The following is a 12,573-nucleotide window of genomic DNA, read 5'->3' on the forward strand; positions in this document are numbered from 1 at the left end:
CTTTTTGATGTCTTCAGGACATAGTCCTAGCAGTGGTATTGCTGGATTAAAGGGTATGCACATTTTTATAGCTGTTCGGCATAGTTCCCAATGCTCTCCAAAATGGTTGGATGAATTCACAACTCAACTAACAATGCATTAGTGTCCCAGTTTTTCCATATCCCCTCCAACATCAATTTTCCATTTTTGTGGTATTAATCACTCTGATACATGCGAGATTATACCTCAGATTTGTTTTAGTTTGCATTTTGCTCATCAAGTATAATTTAGAGCATTTTTTCATATAATTATCATTAGCTTTGATTTCTTTGTCTGAAAACTGCCTGTTCATATCCTTTGACCATTTAACAATTGGGGAATGACTTTTATTTTTCTAAATTTGACTCAGTTCACTATATATTTGAGAAGTGAGGCCGTTATCACACATACTTCTTGTAATTTTTCCCCAGTTTTTTTATAATTTTGGTTTCATTGGTTTTGTTTGTACAAAACTTTTAATTTTATAAAATCAAAATTATCTAGTTTACATTTGACAATGCTCTCTATATCTTGTTTGGTCCTAAATTCTTCCCTTATCCATAAATCTGACAGATAAACTATTCCATGATCTCTTAAATTGCTTATGGTTTCACCCTTTATGTGTAAATGATGTTCCCATTTTTACCTTATTTTGTTACACAGTGTTAGATGTTGGTCTATACATAGTTTCTGTCATACTGTTTTCCAGTTTTCCTAGCAGTTTTTGTCTTGGTTTTTGTTTTTGTTTTTTTAGTGAGGCAATTAGGGTTAAGTGACTTGCCCAGGGTCACACAGCTAGGAAGTGTTAAGTGTCTGAGGCCAGATTTGAACTCAGGTCTTCCTGACTCCAGGGCCGGTGCTTTATCCACTGTGCCATCTAGCTGCCCCAGTTTTTGTCAAACAATATGTTTTTGTTCCAAAAGCTTGGATCTTGGGGCAGCTAGGTGACACAGTAGACAAAGCATTGGCCCTGGATTCAGGAGGACCTGAGTTCAAATCCAGACTCAGACACTTCATTTAACCCCCATTGCCCTGCCCCCCCCCCAAAAAAAGCTTGGATCTTTGGATTTATCCTATACTAGATTACTATGGTCATTTACTATAATGTAATGTGTACCTAATCTATTCCATTGATCCACACTCTATTTCTTATTATCCTCACAACCACCCTGGAAAGTGTTATCATTATCTCGATTATATAGTTGAGGAAACTGAGGCAGATAGAGGTTAAGTGATTTGTCCAGGGCAACTAGAGGTTAATTAGGTGGTACAGTAGATAAAGCACTGGTCCTGGAGTCCGGAAGAACTGAGTTCAAACCTGACCTCAGATACATACTAGCTATGTGACCTTGGGCAAGTCACTTAACTTTTGTTTCTGTTTCCTCAACTATACAATGGGGATAAAAATATCACCTTCCCACCAGGGTTGTTGTGAGTATCAAAACAAATATTTGTAAAGAACCTAACACATAATAGATGCTATATAAATGTTAGTTGCTGTTGTTGTTATATATGACCCTGGGCAAGTCATTTAAACTCTGCCTCAGTTTCCTCAACTCTAAAATGTAGATAATAATACCACCCAATCCTACAATTGTTGTGAGGGTAATATAAAAGAATATCTGTAAAGCACTTAGCACAGTCCTGAAATACAGTAAGTGCTTAAGAAATGATCATTCCCTTACCCTTCTGTAGGACGCACATTTAGTTTTGTATCTGAAAATCTGAACTCTTCTAAAGGTCTTCTCTGCCTCCAGGCCCAGTGCTGTAACCACTATATTACCTTTGTTGTTGTTCAGTCATTTTCAATCATGTCCAACTTTTCATGGCTCTATTTGGGGGTTTCTTGACAAAGATAGTAGAGTGCTTTGTCATTTCCTTCTCCAACTCATTTTACAGATGAGGAAACTGAGGCAAATGGAATTAAGTGACTTGCTCAGGGTCACACAGCTATTAGGTGTCTGTGACTAGATTTGAATTCAGGAAGATGAGTCTTACTGACTCCAGAAATTTATCCACTATGTCACTTAGCTACCCTCTGTATTACCTAGCTTCTTTTAAATGATAATTTGCTTGGATTTGCTTGGCTTGCAGATATGAGCCTATGCCTGGCATTTATAAGCAAACGCTGCCTCTTCTTTAGGAACAGCTCACTGCACATAGCCCTGAAATTGTCTGAGCCAAGATCAGCAATATGGGCCGCTAATGTTCAGTGATTTAAGATGAACAGATGAGTCAATCAAAAGCTCAGGGGATTTCCTGCAGGTTAATAATGCAAGATGGAGGAGATATAGGGGTCAAAACTGTAAGCCTCTTCCCAGAACTTCAGATCTTTCTACTCTTGAGATGTGGTGCCTCACTGAGCTTGAGCCCAACCCCACTTTCTCCAGGTGACTAAACTGACCCCTTCTGGTTTATAGGCTAAGGCTTTGAGTTGGCTCATTTGGCCTGGACCTTTCCTTTAATCTCTCTTCTTGCCTCATTCCTCTTAAGCCTACTTTCCATTCTCATTGCAATTTTCAGTCACTCTACCTCTCCCTTATTTCATGATTCATCTCCCCTCTTCTGGGTTGCCTTTCCGTGTATCCCCAGAAGTTAGCACAGTTCCTAGAAAATAGTGGGTGCTTATTGAATGTTTGTTAACTGTCTTTGTAATCTTGGCCATAAAGTTAATCAATTGAATTTTCTGCTATCATCTACCCTTGCCCCTCTGCCCTTGCATTCCTTCCCAAATCCCAACCCAAGGTTATGCCCCTTTCTCCCCCTCCCTAAACTATCATCTTCCCTACCATCTGGAGCTATTGAATGAAGAGTGGGGGGGGCGGGGGGAACCACACAATTTTGCAGATTGGATACACTACAAATTTGTGTTATTTAATCCCAGCATAGCATTTATTGGTACAGGTTAATCCTTTCGCTATTCTCTGATTAACTCACTATCCCACAACACCAGAGGCCTTATTCTAAACCTTCCCTTCTCTTAATCTTCCTATGTAACCCTTACATCTTTTGAACAGAAAAACATTGGATCATATTTTACTGAGAAATTTGAGGGCACCCTTCAGGTGCTCTTTTCACTCTGCTTCTATAACCCGACATCACTCTCCCCCACCATTCTTTCTTTTGCTCCAGTCTTGGAGGGATAAGTAATCTTTCCCCTGGACAAGGCTAACATGTACGTTGATCCCATCTCTTTCTGTACTTCACATATGCCTAGAAGGAAGGAAATCATGTTCTGCTTGCTCACTTGAGGGATGTTAACCCAGATTGTATTTTAAAATATCTTTTCCTCATTCAAGACTCCTATAAATGTTACCTAAAATCTTCTTAGAGAAAGCTATAATTCTTCCCTGTCTATCATAAATGAGTGAAGTGGGTATGTCTATACCTGCCAACATATTGCGTACAGACAACTTTTTAAAATAGCAATAAAACCTCCACCTCTTTAGCCCTTATTTAAAGACTATTAGTTCAAGAGCTAAGGCAGCTTGGTGATAGAACAGATAGAATGCCTCAGGAAGACTCATCTTCTTGAGTTCAAATCCAGCCTCAGACACTTATTAGCTGTGTGACTTTAGGCAAGTCACCCAAACCTGTTTGCCTCAGTTTCCTTATCTATAAAATGAACTGGAGAAGGAAATGGGAAACCACTCCAGTATCTATTTGAAGAAAAACCTTAAAATGGAACATAGACAGAACTGAAATGACTAAATAACACAAAGTGTAAGGGCTAGGGAAAGAGTACTGTTTTGAGGAGTAAGTTATGAGGAAAAGTAACAGTTAAATCTTTTTATTCCTTTGATCTTCATGCTTACACAGTGTTCTTTTTTTTTTTTTTTTTTTAGTGAGGCAGTTGGGGTTAAGTGACTTGCCCAGGGTCTCACAGCTAGTAAGGGTTAAGTGTCTGAGGCCGGATTTGAACTCAGGTACACCCGACTCCAGGGCCGGTGCTCTATCCTCTGCGCCACCTAGCTGCCCCTTACACAGTGTTCTTGATGAACTCTCATAGTTGTATTCACCAATAATTTCTTCAGTGTTATTAATCCATGCTAATTTTTGCAACAATGAGACCTTGATGTTGAAATTTTTCTTATCCATTACCCATTTTTAATAGCTGATAGAACATTGTTTTAATACATTTAAATATATTCTTTCTCTTTTTTATATTGCCTTTCTGAATGTTTTCCTTTAATCAATCACATCTTCATTGAGTGTGCATTATATGCTTAGGACCATGAAAGTTCTTTTGCCAATTTCCAAATTTGTTTGACTATTTCTACCTTGTAAATTGTCATTTCCTGGTCTTTTGCTTTTCTTTTCCTTGTTAATCCTCTTATGTTATTAACCTAAATCCCCAACACCAGAAATACATGACAAACTAGGTGCATAGAACCTGGAAGGGTAGAATATTAGGGTTATGGGAGGGAAGCTCCCCCCGCCAATCAAACATAAACCTTGATCTAGACATAGTTTTGTAAAGATTACTTCTCCAGAAGAGCATTCCTGAGCAGCCAGTGTAAAAGCATTAAGACTTTGGAGTATTATTTTTTAAGTTTTGTATATATATGTATAAATATATAAAATTAATATTGAGTTATATTATATTGTATATTATTCCAACCTATGATTTTAAACCAGTGTGGCATCTCCTTTCATTGATAGAACTTATCTGTAATTTATAGTCTTAGAGAGTTGTTGGGGATACTAAGAGGTGAAGCAATTTGGCCATGATCACAGAGATAAGTATGTGTCAGAGGAAGACTTGAACCCAGGTCAACAACATCATACAGAATGTCTCTCTATCTACTGTCCCACATATAGAAATTAAATCCTGGTAAGTCAAATAAATCATCAAGATGTATTAGTAACTCGTGACTTTGAACAATTTACCTAACTCTCAAGGTCTCAGTTTCCTTATTTGTATGATCACAATATTTTCCTTACCTACCTGAAAGGCTTGTTGGGAAGTTGGGTTGAGATAAAATTGTTAATATGCTTTGGAGATTTGACGTACACCATAAATGTCTGGGGGGTATTGTTTTTTTGTTTTGTTTTGGTTTTTTGTGGGTATAAGTTGATTTTTAAAAAATTTTCAGTGCAACAAACATTTATTTTATTTTTTCCACTTGCATGTAAGGATAGTTTTCAACATTCATTTTCATAAAATCCAAATTTTTCTCCCTCCCTCCCTTTCCTCCCCTCTCCAGAAGACATCAACCAATCTGATAAAGGTTACATATGTACAATCCACAAGTGCTCTTTTTATCAGTACTTTGTATAGGGGTGCATAGTAAGCTTCTTCATTAGTCCTTTGGGATTGTCTTGGATCATTGCATTGCTGAGAGTAGTTAAGTCATTCACAATTGCTCATCCAACAATACTGATGTTACTATGCACAATGTCCTCCAAGTTCTGCTCACTTCACTATATATCAGTTCATATGAATCTACAATCATATACCACCCCAATCGTATACCACAGCTTCTTCAGTCATTCCTCAATTGATGGACATTCCCTTGGTTCCTAATTCTTAGCCACCACAAAGAGTTGCTATGAATATTTTTTTGTACAATTTTTCTCCCTTTTCTCTTTTTCATGATTACTATTGTTAACTGCTTCCCTTCATCCTATACCCTTCCCCAGGATATTTACTCTATTATCTATCATCTTTCACCCTATCCCTCTTCAAAAGGGATTTGCTTCTGTCTGTCCCCTCTCCCAATCTGCCCTCCCTTCTTTTGCCCCTCTCTCTTTATCTCCTTCCCCTTCTATTTTCCTGCAGGGTTAGATAGATTATTCCACTCAATTGAGTGTGTATGTTATTCCCTCCTTGAGCCAACTATGATGAGATTGAGATCTTTGAGCCAATTCTGATGAGTGTTAGGCTCATGTACTGCCCAGATTAAATAGATTACTCCACCCAATTGGGTATGTGTGTTAATCCCTCCTTGAGGAAACTCTGATGAGATTAAGGTCTTTGAGCCTATTCTGATGAGTGTAAAATTCATTTACTGCCCTGCTCCTCCCCCATCTCTTCCCCCACTCCATAAGCCCTTTCCTGTTTCTTTCTTGTGGGATTTCACCCCATGCTACCTCTGTCCCTCCCCCTCCTGCAGTGTATCCCCCTTACCCCTCAATTTAACCCTAAAGATGTCATCATGGGGCAGCTAGGTGACACAGTGGACAAAGCATCCACCCTGGACCCAGGGGGATCCCAGCCAAAACCCAGCCTCAGACACAAGACAGTCACCCACTGCCTGACCCCAGGTATGTCCCCCAACTCCAATTTTTATGGTTCTCTAGGGTCTTGTATTTGAAAGTCAAATTTGCCATTCAGTTCAGGCCTTTTCATCACAAATAGCTGAAAGTCCTCTTATTCATTGAAGTCCCATTTTTTTCTTCTGAAAGATTATACTAATTTTTTTTCTGGTGAGGCAATTGGGATTAAGTGACTTGCCCAGGATCACACAGCTAGTAAATGTCAAGTGTCTGAGGCCAGATTTTAACTCAGGTCCTCCTGAATCCAGAGACAGTACTTTGTCTACTGTGCCACCTAGCTGCCCCAAGATTATACTCAGTTTTGCTGGATACATGATCCTTGGTTATAATCCCAATTCCTTTGCCCTCTGGAATGTCATATTCCATGCCCTCCAGTCCTTTAATGTAGAAGCTGCTAGATCTTGTGCTATCCTGACTGGGGCTCCAAAGTACTTGAATTCTTTCTTTTTTGCAGCTTGCAATATTTTCTCCTTGACCTGAGAGTTCTGGAATTTGGCTCTAATATTCCTAGGAGTTTTCCTTTTTGGAAGGGCATTATTAACATTGTTGCTATTATTAGTGAAATGAGCATTAGACTAGGAGTGACCTCTGAATGGACTGTATATTGTATTACAATGAAATAAATTCTGTAGACTGATCATGGTTGTGATGAAAACACATCCAAATTGTTATAAAAGTTGTTAAAGTTCATATTGGGGTAGTTCTCTAGAAATTATGTTCTTGTAAGTGTGCAAATTATTTAAAATCAGTTCTGAAATTTTTTCAAAAGAAAGAAATGCAACAATCTATATTCTACACAAAACTACAATAATGTAACTAACAATAGCACTAAAGAAAAACTGAATTCATTGCCTGATTTGTTTTATTCTTCTGAAGTCAAAATGGTGTTTCATGATTTAGAATCATATAGCATCTGGGCAGCTAGGTGGGGCAGTGGATAGAGTACTGGCCCTAGAGTCAGGAGTACCTGAGTTCAAATCCGGCCTCAGACACTTTCCTCTTACTAGCTGTGTGACCCTGGGCAAGTCACTTAACCCCAATTGCCTCACTTTAAAAAAAAGAATCATATAGCATCACTGAACAAGTACATATATTAAAGTCACAGACTTTTGTGTCTGAGATGATCTTGGGACCATAATTATACCTTGTTTTTTACATACAAGCTTACTTTTTAGACATTATTTTAGTGTTCTAATTTTGCTGTGTGAATTATGCATGGCTATAAGAATGAAAAGGCAATGGAGAAGAACATGAAGAAGGTGAGTAAGATGTAGCATATTAAACAATGAAGAATTGTGCAGAAGAAGTGACATAAAGGATACCTTCAGAGATACTTATGACTAGAAAAGGTAGCAGGTTGGTCATGTGAAAAGAGTGAGGAAGAAACTATGGGCAGCCCACATATTCCACCAGTATTCATCCAGTGTTTAGAATTTCAGAAAAAAGCCCTCAGTATATTGGGGAGAGTTTCTATGGGACGACATGAACAAGAGTTGCATAGGATGAGCAGGCATAGATGGGGTGAGATCTGTGCCACTAAGGAGATCAGCTCCCATATCCACTGAAGAGTCAAAACATTAAAGTCTTCATATATAATTTCCAAAAAGAAAAAAATGCTAACTAATAACTATGTGAAAAATATTCCATATCATTAATAAAAAAGATATATGCCAGTAAAAAGTACTCCAAAACTCAACATCACTTTATACCCAGAAAATTTGAAAATATAGTAAAAGCTAGAAATAATAAATATTGAAGGTGCTATAAGAAGATAGACACACCAACGTACTGCTGGTAGAGCTATGAATTGATACAAACTTGTGGGAAAACATTTAGCATTCTGTTATAAATATCATTAAACTATTGATTCCCTTTAGATCATCAGTCCTAGGTGTGTGTCCTAAAGAAGTCAAGGGCATAAGGAAAAGTCCCTGTATACCATAATATTCATGGCAACTTTTTTTTGTAGTAGCCAAAGACTGGAAACAAAATAGTTGCCCATCAATTGAGAAATAGTTGAATAAATTGGGGCAAATGGGGGAGCATGGTGGATAGAGTGCTGGGCCTGGAATCAGAAAAACTCATCTTCCTGAATTCAAATCTGTCCTCAGACAATTACTACATGTGTGACTCTGGACAGGTCACTTAACCCCATTTGCATCATTTCCTCAATTTGTAAAACGAGCTGGAGAAGGAAATGGCAAACCATTCCAGTATCTTTGCCAAAAACAAACAAACAAAGAACACAAATGGGGTCACGAAGAGTTGGACACAACTGAAAAGTGACTGAATCCTGATTCCTGAACAAATTGTGGCATATAAATATATTAGAATACAATTGTACTATAAGAAACAAAAATATAAGGAATTGAAGGAAACAGGAAGATTTGCATAGACTGATGCAGAATGAAGAAAGTAGAACCAGGAAAAAATATACAATGACAACAGTAATATAAATTTAAATAACATCAAAATTCATAAATTATATTAAATGCAATGATCAATCTTCTTGCCAAAAGATAAATGACAAAAGACACTTCACTTAGTAGAAAGGTGGGGATTATGGATGAAGATTGCTCTATAGGCTGTCAGATGTGATAGCTGTGATGCTTAATTTTGCTTTACTTATTTTCTTTGTTTTAAAAATGCTTCTGGGGCAGCTAGATGGCGCAGTGGATAGAGCACCGGCCCTGGAGTCAGGAGTACCTGAGTTCAAATCCGGCCTCAGACACTTAACACTTACTAGCTGTGTGACCCTAGGCAAGTCACTTAACCCCAATTGCCTCACTAAAAAAAAAAAAAATGCTTCTGTGAGAAGAGTTATTGACACATGAATGTGGCATGGAAGACAAACAAAAAATTCTTTAAAAAAAAATGAAATTCATTCTAGTGGTTGGTATGATGGAGAAGAACCCTAGTCTGAAAGACAACATGAATTTCAGTCTCATCTCTATTTTTAACTGGCCAAAAAATTTAATAAATTCTTTGTGACTTAGTTTTCTCAGTATGGAAGTTGAAGTTGATGATTTCTAATGTCCCTTTAAGTTCTATCATTCTGTATTTCTCACCAACCATCATAATTTCAATTATAAAATCATGGAATTTTAGAACCAAATGGGACCTTAGAAGGAACCATATAATTAGAATAATATACAGAATTTAAGTATTAACATGGCTCCAGAAATAACAGAAAATATAGCAATATAAGTAGTTGGGCTGGGAATAGGGACAATTTCTAGCTGAGGCTTCAAACTCTACGAAAGGGGAAATACCATTAATAGATTGTTAAAATGAATTGGTTATAGGTCTATTTACTGTCCAATTTCTTCATTTGGCAGATGAAGAAAATGGGAAGTTGTTACTTGACCAAAGTCACACAACTAATTCCAGAGATAAGACTAGAACCCAACAATTAGTTCAAGGTTTCTTTCTCTCATGCCTGGGTGTGATTATTTCTGATTTCAGTTGGGAAACACTTCTAACCTTTCAATTTTAAGTTTCTTAGCATTTAGTTCTATAATTTCTAATTTACTTGTACGCTGGCTAATGTTTACTTGATATAACTTCCCAGGATGGACCAATTCAGTTATTAATCAGTAAGTCATATTTTCCACAAGATGTACAGTGTCAAATGTGTCAATCATGTAGCAAGAATGAGGACAATGGCTACATGATCCATTGATATACATGCAATATCAAGGGACCTAATGGAAGGATCCCGGAATAATAGATGAACCATCTTTGCAAGATTAAGAAGAGCCTGTGGAAAAGAATAACACTAGATAAGAAGACATTGTTAATTTGTGATCCTCAATACTGGAGGCACAAGATCACAGATCCATCCAAGTGTCACAGACTTCTTTTTAAGTGTCACATATACCAGTCAAAGGAATGGCTGATTTAAAGCTCATTCTAGCTTTAGTTTTTAATTTTATTTTTACATCAAAATAAAGAGCTCCTTCTATTTAACATCTGCACTACCAACAGATAATTAGAGAAAATCTGGAAAGCAAGTATTACTTAGGGCTCCAAAAAAGAAAAAGAAAAAGAAACATGTAAAGGTTTACATGAATTAACACAGAGGGCAAAGTAAGCTGAACCAAGAGAACAATTTACACAATTATCACAATAATGTGAAGGGAAACAGCTCAAAAAATATCAAAACTATGAATGTGATGAGCACGGTAACTTGTCCTGACTTCAGAAGATTCATAATGTTTTTCGGCAGAGAGGTAATGCTATAGAATGAGAGATGGCTGATGTGTAGGTTTGATTTCCTTGACTACCTTTGTTAAAAGGTAATGGTGAGGCAATGCAATGGTACAGAAGAGTTCCAGGGAACTCATGATAGAAGAGGATCTCCAAATCCAAGAAAAAAAAAGAAAGAAAGAACTGTGGAGTATAGATGCTGATTGAACCATATTATTTCTTTTGTTTTGGGTGCTGTTGTTTTTTTTTTCTATTTTGAGGTTTTGTATCACTGCTCTGATTTTTTCTCTTGTAACAGGATTAATGCAGAAATAGGATTAATGTTATTATGTGTATATATATATGTGTGTGTATATATATCTATATCTATATGTATAGAGATATATAGATATAACCTATATCAGATTACCTGCTGTCTAGGGGAGGGGGGAGGGAGGGGAGGGAGGGAGAAAAATCTGAAATTGTAAAGCTTGTATAAACAAAAGTTGAGACCTATCTTTACATGTAACGGAAAAAATAAAATACCTTATACATAAAAAAAAAAGGGTAATGGTGAGGACAGCAATAATTAATTAGTGACGGTGGTGTGGGAGGAAAGGAGAATCAATTTTTAAAAGTTTATTTTAAAAAATTAGAAACAAATTATCCCACAATCCTATTAGGTTTTATGATTTTATATGGTGGGATGAACAGGTACACCCTAACAAAGGCTTATGGGTGAAAAAAATTAAATCCACAGAAACAAATACTAATTGTTCTTTTCAAAATGTATCATTGTGGATGAATTTCTATATTTAGTCTCCATGAGGTTGATATATTTATTGTTCCAGTTTTAGGGATAAGAAAATTACTGCAGGAGGCTCAAGCTTTACCTCCCCTCAGAGAGTTTTTTGGTGGCCTCTGCATGCATTGATGTAACTTACTGGTTAAAAGGGGGTATAAAAGGTGACCCAGATATGGTCAGTGCCCTTCCAACTTGGTGGGTATCCAAAAACTATGTGAGTCATCACACCCTGCCCTGATGAACAGATGTGTTTCCATATGAAGAACCATGTCTACCAAAGCTAAGGACCACTACATCCTTGTTGAATAACCTCACATTATTATGTCTGAATAAAACTTTTGTTAACTGTTAAATTATGTGTAAATTCCTCATTTTATCCTAACACAGAACCTGAAGTAACAACGTTCCAGTGTCAGGTCTAAACATAATTGAGAAGAAAGAGTTAAATATAAATCCCAGAAATTGGTTGTCGTATGTTATGGCATGGAAAGGAAAATAATTTTTAAAGGAAATTAAAGTCTAATTAGGTCAGCCATTCCATCATACTCTCACCTCCTACATCTCCATACCACTTGCCTTGATTGCCTGGGAAGGAGAAGAACATGATAGTTTCCCTGGGCCAGCTATTCCATTGCACTTTCACCTCTTACCTCTCTCCACACTGATCCACTACCTTTTCATACCACCCTGGGATGACTCCACCTCAGGGCAGAACTCCCAAGGACAATCTTTAATTATATATGAACTCCCACCCCATCATATCCTCTCCATTTCAGTGATTCTGAACCCAAGTTGTCATTATACAAACCCATGTCCCAAATTATGTCTCCTTTCTTCCTAATTTCTTTATTAATATCAAAAGTACCACTATCCTCCCAGTCATTTAGGCTCACAATCTAAGTAACATCCTTGACTCCTCATTCTCTCTCACTCCACATATGCAACCATTTACCAAATCCTGTCAATTCTACCTCTATAGCATCTCTCATATACACCTTGTTCTCTCCCCTGACACTGCCACAACCTTAGTCCAAGCATTCATCACTTCATGCTTGGACTATTACAATAACATGCCAGTTGTTCTCTCTGACTCAAGTCTCTCCCCACTCCAATCCATCCTCCATATAGCTGGCATGTTGATCTTACTAAAATGTAGTTCTGACTATATCATCTTGCTCAGTAAACTTCAGTGGCTCCCTATGTCCTCTAGGATCAAATTTAAAATTTTTTGGTTTTTCATCCCTTTATAACATGCCTCCTATGTTCCCAATCTTCTTATACCT

This window comes from Dromiciops gliroides, chromosome 6 (assembly GCF_019393635.1).
Source record: "Dromiciops gliroides isolate mDroGli1 chromosome 6, mDroGli1.pri, whole genome shotgun sequence".
NCBI classification, from domain to species: domain Eukaryota; kingdom Metazoa; phylum Chordata; class Mammalia; order Microbiotheria; family Microbiotheriidae; genus Dromiciops; species Dromiciops gliroides.